This window comes from Tamandua tetradactyla, chromosome 16 (assembly GCF_023851605.1).
Source record: "Tamandua tetradactyla isolate mTamTet1 chromosome 16, mTamTet1.pri, whole genome shotgun sequence".
NCBI classification, from domain to species: domain Eukaryota; kingdom Metazoa; phylum Chordata; class Mammalia; order Pilosa; family Myrmecophagidae; genus Tamandua; species Tamandua tetradactyla.
Window position 1 is genome coordinate 37,583,976 of NC_135342.1, and position 16,732 is coordinate 37,600,707.

Below are 16,732 nucleotides of genomic sequence, written 5' to 3' on the forward strand. Positions count from 1 at the left end.
TCCCCCACCTTGGATCCAGACTGTGTTTCCAGTTTCATTTCCCATGAGTTCTTTCTGGCCACCATCTGTGTGGAAGGTTGGATTGTTTGTTCACAATTCTCCTTTCCTCCCTGCCCTTGTCATGGATACTTGTGGGCAGAGTGTAATTTCCTGATCCATAGGTTTTGGTCTTGGCCATGTAACTTGCTACAATCAATGAAATGTGAGCAGACTGGAGGTGTGTCACATCCAACCAGAGGCTTTAGATGTGGCTTGAGAAGAGTTTGCCCCTGGAGCCACTGCTCCTTCAGCCCATGTCCTGAAACGAGAGGCATGGGAGTAGAGTTGAACTTGATCTACAGTCTGGAGCAGAGATGCCCCAGCCAACCTGCAAACCTGTGAGCAGAAATACATGCTTGTGGATGTAAACTGCTGCTGCTACTTTTGTTTGTTACGCAGCATTATTACAATAGCTGACCTATGCTATGAGTTGCCACAAAAAAGTGATGTCTAGGGACTCAGAGCACACTTTTCCCTCCTAACACCTCATGATGACACCTCTGTATTACTCTCTCCTTGAAAGCCTTTCTTCAGAATCTCTTCAGAGCCCAGGTCAAGGATAGACCCTTTCATAGGCTCTCCCTTAATGTTCTCAGTACTTGGGCACTCAGGGGAGGCAAAGGTCATGGCTTCTACTGCACTTTTGCCTTGGGAAGTCTGTGTTTCTTCATTCACTGGATGGTGGGGTTTTGAAGGCAAAGGCAGTTTCCTCTTTCCTCTAGCCACTACCACTGTGCCCCACATACAGTATATGGTCAGACAATGGTTGCTCAACTGGATTGACTTGAATATCTGTCCCCTTACAAAGGGAGGTCCGCAAGGGGACAAGTGTTGGCAGGCATCCCTGGCAAAGCTGGATCCATGCTAGTGCTCAGATGATGTATCTGTCATTGCCCATAAAGGTGAGAGTCTGGACTACCTCCAGCGCTCTTGGCTGGGGGCCTGGATTCAGGACAAACGTGATCCCTTTCACTTTTACCAGCTCTTGGCATCCAAAGCCTATGTCAGGAGGGAATGATGGTGATTCACACACCTTGGCCAAGACATGACTTGGGAAGCCAGCAGGCTGCATGAGTAACAGTCCCCAGTTGCCAGCGTAATTCTCCTCTGTGGTCTCAGGACACAAACTGCAGCTCAGGTTGTGGCTCTGCCCTAGAGCAAAATTTATTTGGTATCAAGATGCTTGGGGTGCTTTTTGGCATCAGGTGTTATCCTTTATGGGTCTGAGAACAGGAACATCTCCAGCCTCACTCATGCTGTTCCCAGAGAGGTGACACAGGATGTAGGCCCTGTATAATGGTGGCCACCCAGACTCCCCCCCGGCCCTGTTCTTTGAAAGGATGTAGATGCATAGCTGTACCTGGACCATGTGACCCAAAATTGCATGACTGTACTGGTAAACCATGAGGCCATCAGGCAACAGTGCAGTTAAGCCTCATCTGCTCAGAATCTTATATTATCAACTCTCCTGGTAACACAAGGACTCTCCTGGCTGCCCCCCATTCAAGGAAAGAGATGAATAATACAAGATTAGCCGCAATGAAGCATTCAGGTTGTACAGTTATATGGGGCTGTGTAGCAAATTACCCCAAAGTTATTAGCTTAAAACAACAATAAACATTTATTATCCTCACTGTTTCTGTGGGTCTAGTTTTCAGCATGGATTGGCCATATGGTTCTGGCACAGGCTTAGACCAGGCTGGAAGATCCACTTCTACTGTGGCTTATTCACATGGTAGGCAATTTGGTGTTGGGTTGTTAATGGACGCTTTCAGTTCCTCCCTACATGGGTTCCTTATCAGGTTTCTTCAGTGTCTTCATGACGTGGTCCTAGCTTCCCTTCAGAGTAAATGATCCAAAAGAGGCCCAGGGAAAGCAAGGGCTGTGCTCAAAGTTGAATGTTAAGTTAGAGGAGATGGTGGTGCTCAAAGTTTCCCACTGCAGGGGCAGCATAGTGCTGCTTTTCCAGTGAGTTTCCTTCCAGGGATGACTCATGGGAAGACAAAGAAAAGGCTGTTATCAATGCAGGAAGAAGGGATCCAAGCAGGAGATAGTGGCTGAATTATTAGGGTGACTTTCTCCTTCCAATAAAAGGATCTATGACAAACAGTCATAGAGGAAGAGAGGTGGGGTTGGGGGAGTGAAGTCAATAGAAATATATTGATCAACATGAGGCAAACCGATAAGCTGATTTTTTAAAAGTTAGAACAAATGGAGTAAATTAAAGGAAATGCTGGGCCTAGAAATAAGCCATGCCTGTTTATTGGGCTAAAACACACACAGATGTGTTGTGTAAATATGCTAATAGCTAAGGTCTACATTAATCGAAGAGTCAACTATATGCAGTGCTGTGATCATATAAGCTTTTCCTTGAGCATTTGAGCTCTGGGCTGGCCAAGGGCTGATCACGTTCTCCAGACCTTATAAAGTACCCAACTCATGTGGTGCCGAACTTGGGGTCTTTGGAGGGGGGGCAGCAAGCAGCCCACTTGAAAAGAACTGATTAAGATGGTAGAGCCTCCGTTCCTACCTTGTGGAATTTCTGCCCAGGAATCTGCTTGGGCTGATTTGTCTTTGAGGTGATGGGGTGGCACACCAGAGCCCACTCAGGCTGGTTTAATCAAGAAGAGGGCACCAATGGGAAGGACACAGGAGTAATGCTGGGATCCTGGGGACTGCATGTACAGCCAGTCCTCACAAGGTGGGACTCATCATGAAGGTCATCAAGAAGCCAAGAAGCTGCTGTCTCCATCTTTCCTTCTTTCTTGCCTCAGCTTCTCTTTTCATCTTCTTACTGCAGTCTGGCCTTCTCTGCTCCAAGGTGGAAGATGTCTGCATCAGCTCTATGTGCCTCCCAGGTTAAACTCAAGAAAGACAGACTCGAGATCCTAGCTCCTACTCAGAATTCACAGGGAGACTGATTTGCTGAGCTCTGCATGGACAAAAGATTTGTTCCTCCTAGATCTTGTGACCTCAAGTGGTCCAATGAACTATGAGCAGTGAATATATCCATGTAGTAATAGTAAACTATGGCTTTCCCAGGTTCTGACTCTGCCTAGGCATTGTTCTCAGAAAAGTGGATGAATGTTGGACAGACAACCTAATAGGTATTTGTAGTTGATCTGACTCTCAAATGCATTGTTTCCCCAGCTGAACCAAGGCCATTTTCCTATCCTATTTTCTCAATTCCTTGAGCACCAAATGTACCTATGAAGGGGCACTGCTGGGAAGAGGACCTCCTCTGCCAAAGGGGAAAGGGACATGTCCAGGCTCCATGGGTAGGGCTCTGATCTATAAGGATTCTGAGACTCTCCAGCTGAGTCGCCAAGGCTTGAAGTCCCTTCTTTCCCTGGGTTTGATTCCTCCTCAATTCAAGGCTATTGAGAGAACATATCCTGAGCTCCTGCCATGTGCAAGGAGCTCAAGAAAGAGGGTTGGGCTCAACTTTAGGATGCATAGGGTTTCCTGGGGCTTCAAAAAATTTCAGCATGTGGAGCAGTGCAGCCAAGCAGATACCAGAGACAGGGAGAAGACCTAGACAGAGCTGAGCCCCAGGAAGTCTTGGTCCTTTCTCCCTTCCACCATCATCAAGTTTCTCAGTTGTGTTTACTTATGCTTCTGAGATGTTGGAAGTTTTTGGTTCATGGGTCCAGATAGGATGACTGCCCTCTCTACATCACAGGGCTTTTGAAAGAGTCATTTGAGGCAGTGTGCAGTGCATGAATGCTCTAATTAATAGGAAAGGATTACACCCATGTAATTATTTTTTGGTCAAAATCTTTTTAAAAAATCCCTAAACTTGGCCTAGTGGTTCACATAAAGGCCTCTGCTCACCTTATTGGGATTATAGCTTTGGAGCTGCTTCCTCCTCCCCATTACTAAAGTGTGTGTTCGAGGTTGTTGGAGGTAGCAGGGGAAGGGGTCTCAAGATGCCTTGTATGGTTGGGCCAGGCAGCAGAGGGCCTTGAAGGCCAGCCTATTGACCAGTGAAATCTGAGAATGGTATTTTAAGAGGGTGAATAACCCAAACAGCACTGGATTTCAGTATGTCTTTGGCTCTGACCTAATTTTCAGCACACCAGGCAGTGTTTCCCAGTGGGTATGTAGGCTGGGCATCTATAACATTCCTCAGGGTACTTGATGGCTCTTTCCCTGTCCCGTAGGGTTTCTGCTCTTGATAAGTGACAGAAAGCTGCTCTTGGCAGATGTTAGCGGTCTTTGTGCCTCTCACCATTCTGTCTTCTGTCTTTCTTGCTTGGTTTGAAACTCTGCATTTTTGTATTGGAAGATGGCTTTTGGTCCTGTGTTCTGGTCCCCGTTTCCAGCATGGGGACCTCTGGGTTAGATCACTAGGAAGTATCAGATGCCCTTTTGTCATGGGTGGCAACTTCTGCCCCAGCTCCTGGTTTGGTAGAGTCCTACCTCCACATTGGTCCTTTATCTCTTCTGGGTTAATCCAACTCCCAGCAATCCTTTCCGAGCTATAATCCTGAGATATAATCCCAATGAGGTGAGCAGAAGCCTTTATGTGAACTACTAGGCCAAGTTTAGGGATTTTTTAAAGAAGGTTTTGACCAAAAAATAATTACACTTGTATAATCCTTTCCTATTGATTAAGGTTTTCATGAACACTGTCCCATGTGACTCTTTACAAAAGGTCTAAGGAGAAGGGATTTGAATTCTGTAGCCCCAGTCCAGAAGGCGTAAGGAAATAGAAATGGACACAAATGCCATTTATTCAGCTTTTATTGTATGTTGGTACTGAATTAACTGCCTCATATGCATCATCTCATTTTAATCCTTAGAACGATCTTGATGCTATTTTTAACTTCATGGTATGGAGGCATAGAGGGGTAAATTCCCTTTTTAAGTTCTGAGAACTCCTAAATGGCAGATCCAGAATTCAAATGCAGATCTCTCAAACTCCAGGACCCTGAGCTCTCAATCACTCTACCATATTAAGGAAATGTGGGCCAGAACCTTGGACAACACCTTAGCTGGAAGAAATTTTTAATTTTACTCTAGAATATTTGTCCTATAATTAGCCCCCAGCCTCTTACAGGGGATGCAATGTACACAGGTTACCCATGGTATTGTTTGCTAAGAGTTGATTCTTTCCATGAGTTCCATGTCTTACTCGTCTTCATGTCCTCAGAACCTAGCACAGTTTCTGGGATCTAGTGAGAGCTAGATACACCATGTAGAAGTCTGATCCCATCCAATCCAACTTTTTCCCAGAGTTAGTAGAAAGGGAAAGCTTTCTTCATAGCTAGAGTTGCTAGTCTAGAGGCCATATATCTGGAACTGCTGGTGACTGTCTTGCTGCCATGGAGAGCAAGCCTTTCTGAGAATGAAGTCAACCAAGAGGAAGTCTTAGAAAGAGAAAGGTAGATTCCTAGTGACACCCAGCACCTGGACAGAGCTGTGCCTGAAGCTGAAATCAGCCTCTTTTTTTTTTTATTTAACATTTTAAAATTGTAAAATATAACATATATACAAAACAAAGAAAGAAAAAACAAAAATTTTCAAAACTACACTTCAACAAGTAGTTACAGAAGAGATCCTAGAGTTTGTCATGTGTTACCATTCTACTTCAGATTTTTCCTTCTAGCTGCTCCAAAACACTGGAGGATAGAAAGAATATTGTGATATATTAGAAAGTATAGTGATTCAGCAGTCATATATATTTGTTAAATCCTATTTTCTCTGTTATACTTCCTCCTTGTCCTCTGACACCCCTCTCTTAATCTATGGGGATCTTTCAGCAAGGCCTGTCCTGACTTTTTCAAGTTGAGAAGGGGTGTCAACACCAAAGAATAAGAGGATGCAATCAATTGATGATCTCGGTGAAGGCTGGTCCCTCTGGGTTTTGGAATTTATCTGACCTAAGAATCCTCTGAGAATTCTAGGTTCATGGAAAGTAAATTTAGTGCATGAAATCTTTATAGAGTCTCAGCTTGAGTCCTAGGTGTTCTTAAGAGTTAACAAAAGTGATATTGGTTGGGGTTTGGCAAACCATGGCAATTAGCACTATTTAACTGGAGTATGCTTAAAAGTAGACTCTAGAATAGTCTATTGACTCTATTTGAGCTCTCTTGGCTACTGATGCTTTATTTTATTACACTTCTTTCCCCCCTCTTGGTCCAGAAGGCATTGTCAATCCAACAGTGCCAGGGCCAGACTCATCCCTGGAAGTCACGATCCACAGTGTCAGGGAGATTTTCACCCTGAATATCATGACCCAGGTAGGGGGAAGAGTAATGATCTTCCTTGCAGGGATGGCCTTAGAGAGAGTCCACATTTGAGTAACAAAAGAGGTTTCCTGGAAGCAACTCTTAGGCCTCATTAAGGATAGTCTTAGCGTCTCCCTTAAAGAAATAACTTTCATAAGGGCAAGCCTCAAAATCAAGGGTTTGGCATATTTTCTCAGGAGTTCCCATGGTTGAGAGAGTACCCAGTGTTTCCCAGATGGGAAAGCTAAATAGTTCCATCTATGTCTACATCTGCATCTACATCTGTATCTTTTTCTTTATACCCATCATCATCATCATCTTCCCCCCTTGGACCCTCAAGGGACTTTACCAATACTTTTTAACTTTTAGCCGCCATAGTCTGAGATGTGTCCTAATATTGCATTAAACTGTAGAGAATTACAAGGCCTTGTTCCCATTCTGGACTCCAGGAGTTTGGGTTGTGTACATGAGCTATCCAGGCTGATTTAGATGATCTATTGCAGAAAATTTAGGTTGTAGATATAAACCTCTCTACCTTTGAGGCCATCCTCATCTTATTCACATATGCCAATCTGTTGCTGTTTGTGTTTGAGCCAGTTTGAGTGGGGTTTCTGAAATTTGCCAACAAAATATTCCTGACTAATTCAGGGATCTACTATAAGTGCCAAACCTCCAAGAAGCCAATTCCCCCACCCCAGTTGCCAGTGACAAGCTCTGAACCCTCCTGATTATAGAGTGACAGCTACTTCCATGCAGGACTAACCCAAACCTGATCAGAGAGGAAACCGTGAGGCTGGATGTGGAAACGAAATAGCACAGTGCTAAAAGGGCTCGTTTGTCTCCACCCGCTTCACTGACATCACAGCCTTGGGATCACACTTGCTATGAAAGATGGGTCTGGAACTGCCGTTAAATTACATTCACATCCACTGTGCCTGGTTAAGTCTTTGGCAAATCAATTCTTTATGGCCTTTTAATCAAGAGAAGATAAACGAAGAGAAGGCGCTTATGGAAACTCTTCAGAAAATCCAATCACTGTTAATCCAAGCATAAATAATGTCCCAAGTTCAAAGTCCAAAGGTCTCTAGAAGGTTAGGAACCCCAGATTGCAGGAGGGTATGGAGGGCCTGGGTCTCAGAGGTGCGGAGAAGGAGTTTGTGATGGCAGGAAGAAAACTGAGTGTCTTTGCTTTGCATAAGCCTAGCTCAGGGAAGGTGGAACAGTGCCGAGTGTGGATGGGGGAAAGGGTGAGAGCCTGGAGTCTGGCAAAATATGCCTCTGGCTCTGTTTTACTTAGACAGTCACTCGGGGCTGACTCTGTCTCCCTCCCTACAGATAGGAACTCCTTGGTCTCTTGTCCTGAGACCTGCCTCTAAAATTATACATTGTTCTGACTTCTCTTTTTTCTCATTTCCCTGACTGGTAGTGAAATGAGGAAAGCAAAGACACTAGTGATTTTTCACATAGCTATATTTATTCAATTTAAAGGATTTTCTTTTATTTTGAGATTACAGCCTAGAACTTCTTTTGATCTCACATTGTTCTTTTTGTTGTGAGATGATGGTGCTTGTGAAGGGTTGTTTATTTGGCAAAATTGAAAGGTTTCACCCTATGTCAGTTCCCCTAACCTTCTGTGGAATCACAACAGTCTCTGAATCCTGAAGCCTGAGAACTGCTGCTCTAGGACACCCATCTCCTCGGATTTCCCCTGGGGGGCCCAGGCAGTGCTGTCCTCTGGCCTCCTTCTTCCATCTGTAGATAAAGGACACCCCAGTCCCAAGGGCTGGTGATTGGTGAGGATGGAAATTTCCCTGGAGACCCGCAGCTGGGTGGGAATATTTTTCTTGTGCAAAGACCACAGTCTCACAAGTGAGGGAGGTAAAGCTCAGAGATTAAACCCTGTGCCCAGAGTCACTGAATGACCAGAGACAAAGTGGAGGTGAGGGAGGACATGAGACCAGTCTTTGTTCTGGCAACAGCTGGGGCCCACACAGTGCCATCAAGAGCAAAGGCTCTGACATCAAATCACTGGTGTTGAGGGCCTGTCTCTTTAACTTGTCAACTGTGGCCCTAGCTGAGTTCTTCCTCTCTGGGCTCATTTCCTCTTTGCCCAATGGAAAAATTCTGGAGTTAGTGGATATAAAGCACTTGGAATGGTTTCAAGTATACCATAAGCTCTCAATAAGGTTAGCATGTGCTATCAACCTCCTTATTGTGTAAGTACAACATCGGAGGGCATGGGTCATTTTGACCATCACCAATATGCACACGGCAGGGCCACAGGACTAATCTGGCCAATGAGTGGTGATGGGTCAGCTCTGGGTGAAAACTTTAAAAGTATCTTCATGCTTTGCCTCTAGTGCCTCCAGCATCATGGAATCATGTATTGAAATGGAGCTTAATGGAGCTTCCATCAGTCTGGATGGCTGAGCATGACAATGAAGAGTCCTCCCACCAAGTTCCATGAGACATGCATTAAGAGAGGAGTAATCTTCGTTCTTTTAAGCCTTGAAGGTGTTGGGGATGCTTGTTACTGCAATTTGATTCAGCCCACTCTGACTGATAAAGTGAGTGAAGCTAGGGTGAGATTTTTGCACATGAAAAATTAACGATCCCTGCTGAGATCAACCTCCTCCACTTGCCTCAGTTCTGGGGAGCTCCTGCTTCCTTGAGGAGCTGCCAAGGATCCTCATGGCTACTGGTGAAGCTCAAATTAGAGAGTCTCTGGCTCTGAGCTCAGCATCCTTAGGTGGTGATAAGTGGCTGGTATGAAGGTAGATATATTGGCTGGACTCCCCATTGCCCCACAGTCACTAAAAAAATGCCTCCCTTCAATGATTATAAACATGTGCAGGAATTACAAGGCAGGCTTCTCCTGCAGGCCTGAGTATCAGGGGCAAAGTCCTTTCCCCCAGTTTCACAGCTCTGGAGACAGAAAACATACAAGGGACCACTAGTGAAAAGTGTTGTTATTATGACGATAAAACCAGGCCATGAGCTAGAGAGTGATTTGGGGTGGGGAGGGCTGCTCTAGGTGGATGGCTGGGGAAGGCCCCTCAGAGAAAGTACACATTGAATTGGGACTTACAGGACTAGGAGCCAGCCAGGGGTAAAGCAATCCTGACAGAGAGGTTGGGATAGATATTAGCCATGCAAATGATTCTGCTTTGATTCACTATATTAGACAGTAAGTGAGCCATGATTGCCAGGCCCCAGGTACATGCTAGGGGGCAGCAATGAATGGAGGACAGGGCTGTGGCCAGCAAGGAATTCACAGATCAGGGGTTGAACAGAGATGGATACAAATACGGGCAGCGATAGTGGCTTATTTGCTAAATGCTTACGCTCTTAATCTAATTAGTTCTTGCAGCAGCCCTAGCAAGTGGCACCACCCTTAAACCCATTTAATGGGAGAGGAAACTGAGGGTCAGAAGAGTTAAGAAACATGCTTGAGGACACACAGTAAGTGGTAGTGCTGGGCCTGAACCCAGGCAACCGGGCTCTGGAGCCTCGGGGAGCCCTGGAAGGCGTTTCTGTGAAAAGCGGATCAGGCTGACCTCTCACTCACAGGCTGTTCCCTGGTTCGAGCCTGGGGTTGTCCATGTATGCTCTTAAGCACCAGGGAAGTGCCAAAAGGGTCTGAGGGCTGTGCCTGGCTGATCCTCTCGATGTTTTGAACCAAAGCCCCACACAACCGCTGTGACCCCTCTGTCTGGAAACATCTTCCCAATTTAGCTGTCCTCACGAGTGTTGGGCAAATCATCCTGACTCAATGATCATTTTGAGGAAATATCTCCTTAGCTTTCCACCTACACACCACCAGCCATTTGAGAAACTTTAGTTTCTGCAAATAACACATGGTTTCCTTTACCTACAGAATGTAAAGGACCCTGACACCAGCCCCTGCTCCCTCCTGCCAGGGACAGAGTCTGATTGGGTGACTTCAGGCCCCTGCTCTTGGCTTATTGTTTATTTCAAGAGGAAGTAGGTGCTCATCTCCTTTCCTCGTGAGAGCCATGCCTCCCTCTCAGAGATGGCAGAGCCAGGAGAGGCTGCAGATGGAAGTTTGGGCCTGAGAGATGCAATCCTTCTTGGGATCTGCTCTTCAGAGGAACAGCTCTGGCTCCTGCAGCTGCCAGCCTAGGATAGCTGCTCCTTCAGCTGCTCAGCTGCACCTTGAGCAGGAGGAAGACCGAGGCAGTGTGCTGGTTTGAAAGGATGTATGTCCCCTAGAAAAGCCATGTTTTAATCTAAATCCCATTTTGTAAAGGCAGAATAATCCCTATTCAATACTGTATGTTTGAAACTGTAATCAGATCATCTCCCTGGAGATGTGATTAAATCAAGAGTGGTTGTTAAACTGGATTAGGTGATGACATGCCTCCACCCATTTGGGTGGGTCTTAACAGGTTTCTGGAGTCCTGTAAAAGAGGAAACATTTTGGAGAAAGCAGATTCAGAGAGAGCAGAGAATGCCACAGCACTATAAAGCAGAGAGTCCATCGGCCAGCGCTTTGGAGATGAAGAAGGAAAACGCCTCCCGGGGAGCTTCATGAAACAGGAAGCTAGGAGAAGAAGCTAGCAGATGATGCCATGTTCGCCATGTGCCCTTCCAGCCAAGAAAGAAACCGTGACTGTGTTTGCCACATGCCTTCTCACTTGAGAGAGAACCCCTGAACTTCATCGGCCTTCTTGAACCAAGGTATTTTTTCCCTGGATGCCTTTGATTGGACATATCTATAGACTTGTTTTAATTGGGACATTTTCTCGGCCTTAGAATTGTAAATTAGAAACTTATTAAATTCCCAGCTTTAAAAGCCATTCTGTTTCTTGTATATTGCATTCCTGCAGCTAGCAGACTAGAACAGGCAGGGAGAACCTGGTGCCAGGCAGGGGAAGGCAGGGCCCTCATGGACTCTCCAGGGTTATCCATGACAAGCAGGGCTGGGTGCAGTACCTGGAGGCTGCAGGAAGGGTGGGCTGGTTGGAGAAAGACAACCCTACCAGGGCCACGTGCAGGCTCAGGAATCTCACTTGAAAAGCAGTTGAGCTCCTAGAGTCCTATGTCTTCCCCTTTGGACAGGACACCGTTATTTAGAGCCCTTTCTTATACTTCCCTGTGGTTGAGACTTAATGAATAAGCCCTCAGGGGCCTGAGCTTTAGAATCTTTAGGGGAAGGTCTGTATTCATATCAAAACAAGGGGAGCATTTCAGGGACTGGGGAGAGGCTGATGGGAATGGGATGTGGGTGACACAGCCACACTAATCCTTTGCTTGGAAGTCCTCCATACCCAGTGGGTCCTCGCATCATCACCCTTCGTCCTCTGAGACCCTGCAGAAGTCCCATTTTACAGATGGGGAGCAAGAGCAGAAAGTGTTCTTGGGATTTTAGTAGGTGAGGCCACTGTTAAAATCCTCATGCATAGAAAGGTGCAAGCCTTCCCTTCTTTCCATCACTCTTCCTCCCCAGAATGGGCCTTCCATGGACTCACTAGAGTTGGGACTTGGTGAACTAAAGCAGTTGGTTGTCAGGTGCTACACAAGGGTAAATAATTGAAATTGTTTGTGGAGACCTCAGCCTAGTGGAAGTTGCTCGCGGCACTTTCAAGGATGTAATGTGTAGGTTTTCATTTCTGCAGCATTTGGTTTTGTGGCGTTAGTGCCGAGCAAGTGATATGAAATGCAATAAAACTGTAGACAAACACATGTAGGGAACCTGAAAACAGCTCAGCTTGCAAATGTGCTGAAAAAATCCAGCTTCTAAGCCTACCTGATTTCCTTAGAAATTAATCGGATTTCAAAGAACATCTGTTCTGTATATTGTCAATTTTGCATGGAATTTTTATATAACGACAGATGTAGGAAAATGAAAAATGTCTGTGGCACTGTGATTCTGTGGAAATTGTGCTCTGGCAGCTACTCTGCATAGTTGGACTTTCTGCTCAGGGAGATGTAGAGCTAATCCTCACTGAAGATTTCATTAGGTGAGCTGCTGTCTGCCATTGTCAGCTGGGAAATTTATCCAGCTATTTGGATGTGCCTTTATGCTTGAGGTTTTGAAATCCACGCAACTTTACTTTTACTTTGAGGGTTAGAAAGCAAAACATCAGCGTAATATGTATGAAGGGAGAGATGGATTTGGGGGATCCCTAGTTCATAGAGGCACCCTCTGACAGCAACTGGGAAGGGGAGTGGGTGGACTGAATTATCGGGCAGACACCAGTATGTGGGTCTTGCCTCCCTGTGAGGTCTGTGGGGCCTCACTGGGATCTCCAGCTTTCCCCCTAGCGGTCTTCCTTCACACTCATGAGCTCCTGCTTGGCTGGCTGCTTCTGGTGGTTGAACATGGTAAGCCTGTTCTCATGTAATTTCTTTCTTTTTTTTTTTAAATATTTTATTAGAGAAGTTGTAGGTTCACAGAAAAATCATGAGGAAAATACGGAGTTCTCATCTAACACTCCTTTGCACATATAGTTTTTTCTATTGCCCATACTTTGTGCTAGTCTGTTACCTTTGTTACAACTGATGAAACAATATGATTATAATTATGATATTAAATTCAGCCCGCTGTTTACATTAGGGTTCATTGTTTGTGTGGTACAGTTCTATGGTTTTTAAAAATGTTTATTCTGGTAACATACCAACCATGTAAAGTTGTTCAGTTTAACCACTTTCAAATATACAATTCAAAGATGTTAATTACTATCAAAATTTTTCCACCATCCCAAACAGAAACTCTGTACCACTTAAACATTTATTCCCCATACCTTACCCAACTCAGGCCCTTGGAAAACTGTATTCTAATTAATTAATTCATGAATTTGCATGTTCAACTATTTCATGTAAGTGAGATCATATAATACTTATCCTTTTGTGTCTGGCCTATTTCACTCAATATGTCTTCATGGTTTATAAACATTGTGGCATGTATTAGAACTTCATTCCTTTTAAGAACTTAATAATATACCATAGTATGTATCTGTCATATTTTGTTTATCCATTCATCTCTTGCACATTTTGGTTGCTTTTGTCTTTTGGAAATTGTGACTAATGCTTCTATGAAAATTTGTACGCCAGTATCTGTTCAAGTCCCAGCTGTCAATTCTTTGAGATATATACCTAGAAATAGGATTGCTGGGCTGTATGGTTATGTTATACTTAACTTTCTGAGGAACTGTCAAATTGTTTTCCATCACAGCTGCACCAGTTTATATTTTCACCAACAATGTACAAGTGTTCTATTTCTCCACATGCTTTCCAACATCTATTTTCCATTTTTAAAATAGTAGCCATTCTAGTAGGTGTGAAATGGTGCCTCATTGCTGTTTTGATTTGCATTTCCCTAACGGCTAATGAAAAAGATATTCAATATCTTTTCATGTGCTTTTTAATAATTTGCATATATTCTTTGGAGAAATGTCTATTCAAGTCTTTTGCCCAGTTTTAAATTGGGTTGTTTGTCTTTTTGTTGTTAAGTTGCAGGATTTCTTTATATTTTCTGGATATTAAACACTGATCAGGTATAAGATAAGATTTCCAAATATTTTCTCCCATTTTCCCTACAAGATTGTCATTTTACCTTCTTGATAAGCCCTTTGATGCACAATAATTTTTTATTTTGATGCAGTTCTATTTATCTATTTTTCTTTTGTTGCTCATGCTTTTGGTGAAAAAGTCTAAGAAACCATTGCCTAAAACAAGGCCCTGGAGATGTATTCTTATTTTTTCTTCTAGGAGTTTTATAGTTTTGGTTCATTTATTTTGGTCATTGATTCAGTTTGAGTTAACTTTTATTTATGGTGTGAGGTAGGGGTCTGTATTCACTCTTTTGTATATGGATGTGCTGGTTTGAAGCTGTTATATACCTCACAAAAGGCCATGTGTTTTTGACCCATTCCTGTGGGTGTGAACTATTGTGGGTGGGACCACAATAGTTGTTTCAATTGAGATGTGATCCAGCAAATTTATAGTGGGCCTTAATCCTTTACTGGAGTCCTTTATGAGAGGATAATGGGCTGAAAAATCCAGACAGCTCAAAGACAGAAACATCCAGAGAGCTTGGAGAGAAAAGCCCTGGGAGAACTAAGCAAGGACCCACAGAAACTCAAAGAGCCAGACCTGAAAACAGTGAAGCCTGAGAGAGAAGGATCAGCAGACACTGGCCTTACCATGTGACAGAGGACCTCCAGATGCCATAAACCTTTCTTCATAGAAAGTATTGTCCTGTTGATGCCTTAATTGGAACATTTTCATGGCCTTAGAACTATAAATTTATAAAATAATAAATCCCCATTCTAAAAGCCAACCCATCTTTAGTATATTGCATTCCAGAAGCTTTAGCAAACCAAAGAAATGGATATTCAGTTTTCCCAGTACTATTTGTTGAGGAGATTATTCTTTTCCCAGTGAGTGAACTTGGAACACTTGTCACAGATCAATTGGCCATACATGTGTAAGTTTATTTCATTTATTTATTTGTTTGGTGTATGGGCTGGGAATTGAACCTGGGTTTCCCACATGGCAAGTGAGCATTCTACCACTGAACCACCATGAAGTTTTATTTCTGAATTTGCAATTCAATTCCATTGGTCTATATGTCTGTCTTTGTGCCAGGATTGTGCTGTTCTGATTACTATAACTTTCTAATAAGTTTTAAAGCTGAAATGTATATGTCTTCTAGCTTTGTTCTTTTTGAAAAGGATTTTGGCTACTCAGGACCCTTTATCCTTCTGTATGAGTTTAATGATTGTTTTTTCCATTACTGTAAAGAATGTTGGAACTTTATTTCAGTTTGCATTCAATCTGTAAATTGCTTTGGGTAGAATTGACATTTTAACAATAATTGGTTTTCTACTCCGTGAACATAGAATGTCCTTCCATTAATGTAGGTTTTCTTTGATTTCTTTTATCAATGTTTTGTAGTTGTCTGAATACACATCCTTTTAGTCCTTGGTTAAATCTATTCCTAGTATTTGATTCATCTAGTTGCTATCATGAATGGATTTTTACCTTGAATTCCTCTCTATATTGTTCGTTGCTAGTGTATAGAAACATTACTGATTTTTGCACATTGATATTGTACACTACCACTTAATTGAATTTATTATTAGCTCCAATAATTTTATTGTGTTTTTTTCCTCCCCAAGATTTTCTATGTAGAGGATCATGTCATCTGCAAATAGGGAAGGTTTTACACCTTCCTTTCTAATTTGGATAATTTTAATTTCTTTTTCTGGCCTAATTGCTTTGCCTAGAACTTCCAGTACAGTGTTGGAAAGCAGTGGTGACAATCAAGATCCTTTTCTCACTTCCTGATCTTTGGGGAAGAACCTTCAGTCTTTTACCAATTGAGTATATACTTTTAGCTATGGATTGTTGTATGCCCTTTATCATGTTGACCGTGTTTCCTTCTATTCTTTGTTTCTTGAGTATTTTTAGAGGAAAGGGTGTTAGATTTTGTTAAATGTCTTTTCTTCATCTACTGAGATGATAATCTGGTTTATTTTTTCCCTCATTCTATTAATATCGTGTTTTACATTAATTAATTATCTTATGTTAAACTGCCCTTGCATAGCTCAAATAAATCCCACTTGATCATGGTTTATAATATTTTAATACACTGTTGGATTTGGCTTGCTAATATTCTGTTGAGGATTTTTACATCTATATTCTTAAGGGATTTTGGACTGTAATTTTTTTTTCCTGTAGTATCTTTATCTGGCTTTTGTGTTAGGGTAATGCTGGCCTCATAAAATGAGTTACAAAATTTTCCCTCCTCTTTAATTTTTTGGAATAATTTGAGCAGTATTAGTATTAATCCTTAGAATATTTAGTAGCATTCACCAGTGAAGCCATCTAGTCCTGGGCATCACTGTGTTGGGAGGTTTTTTGGTTACTGAGTCAATCTCTTTACTCGTTGTTGGTATGCTGAGATCTTCTATTTTTGTTTTTGGTCTACTGAGGTCTTATATATCTTCTTGAGTGAGCATAGGCAGTCTGTGTGTTTCTAGGAATTTATCCATTTCATCTAGGTTATCTAATTTCTTAGTGTAGAACTGTTCATAATATCCTCTTACAATATGTTTTTATTTCTATGAGGTTGCTAGTAATCCCCTTTTCATTTCTTATTTTAGTTGAGTCCTCTCTATCTTTTACTTTGTAAATCAGCTAAAGGTTTTTTGATTTTACTGATCTTTTCAAAGATTAAGCTTTGGTTTCATTGATTCTCTTTATTGTTTTTTATTCTCTATTTCATTTATCTCAGCGTTAATCTTTGTTATTTCCTTCCTTCTGCTTGCTTTAGGTTTGGTTTACTCTTGTAGGTCTGCTAGCTGTGAGTGAAGATCCCCAATTTGGGATCTTCCCTTGTTTTTTAATTAAAAAAAATTTTTTTAGACGTGGCAACTTACAAACATGAATATTCTTACCATATGATAATTCCATTCTTGGTATATAATAAA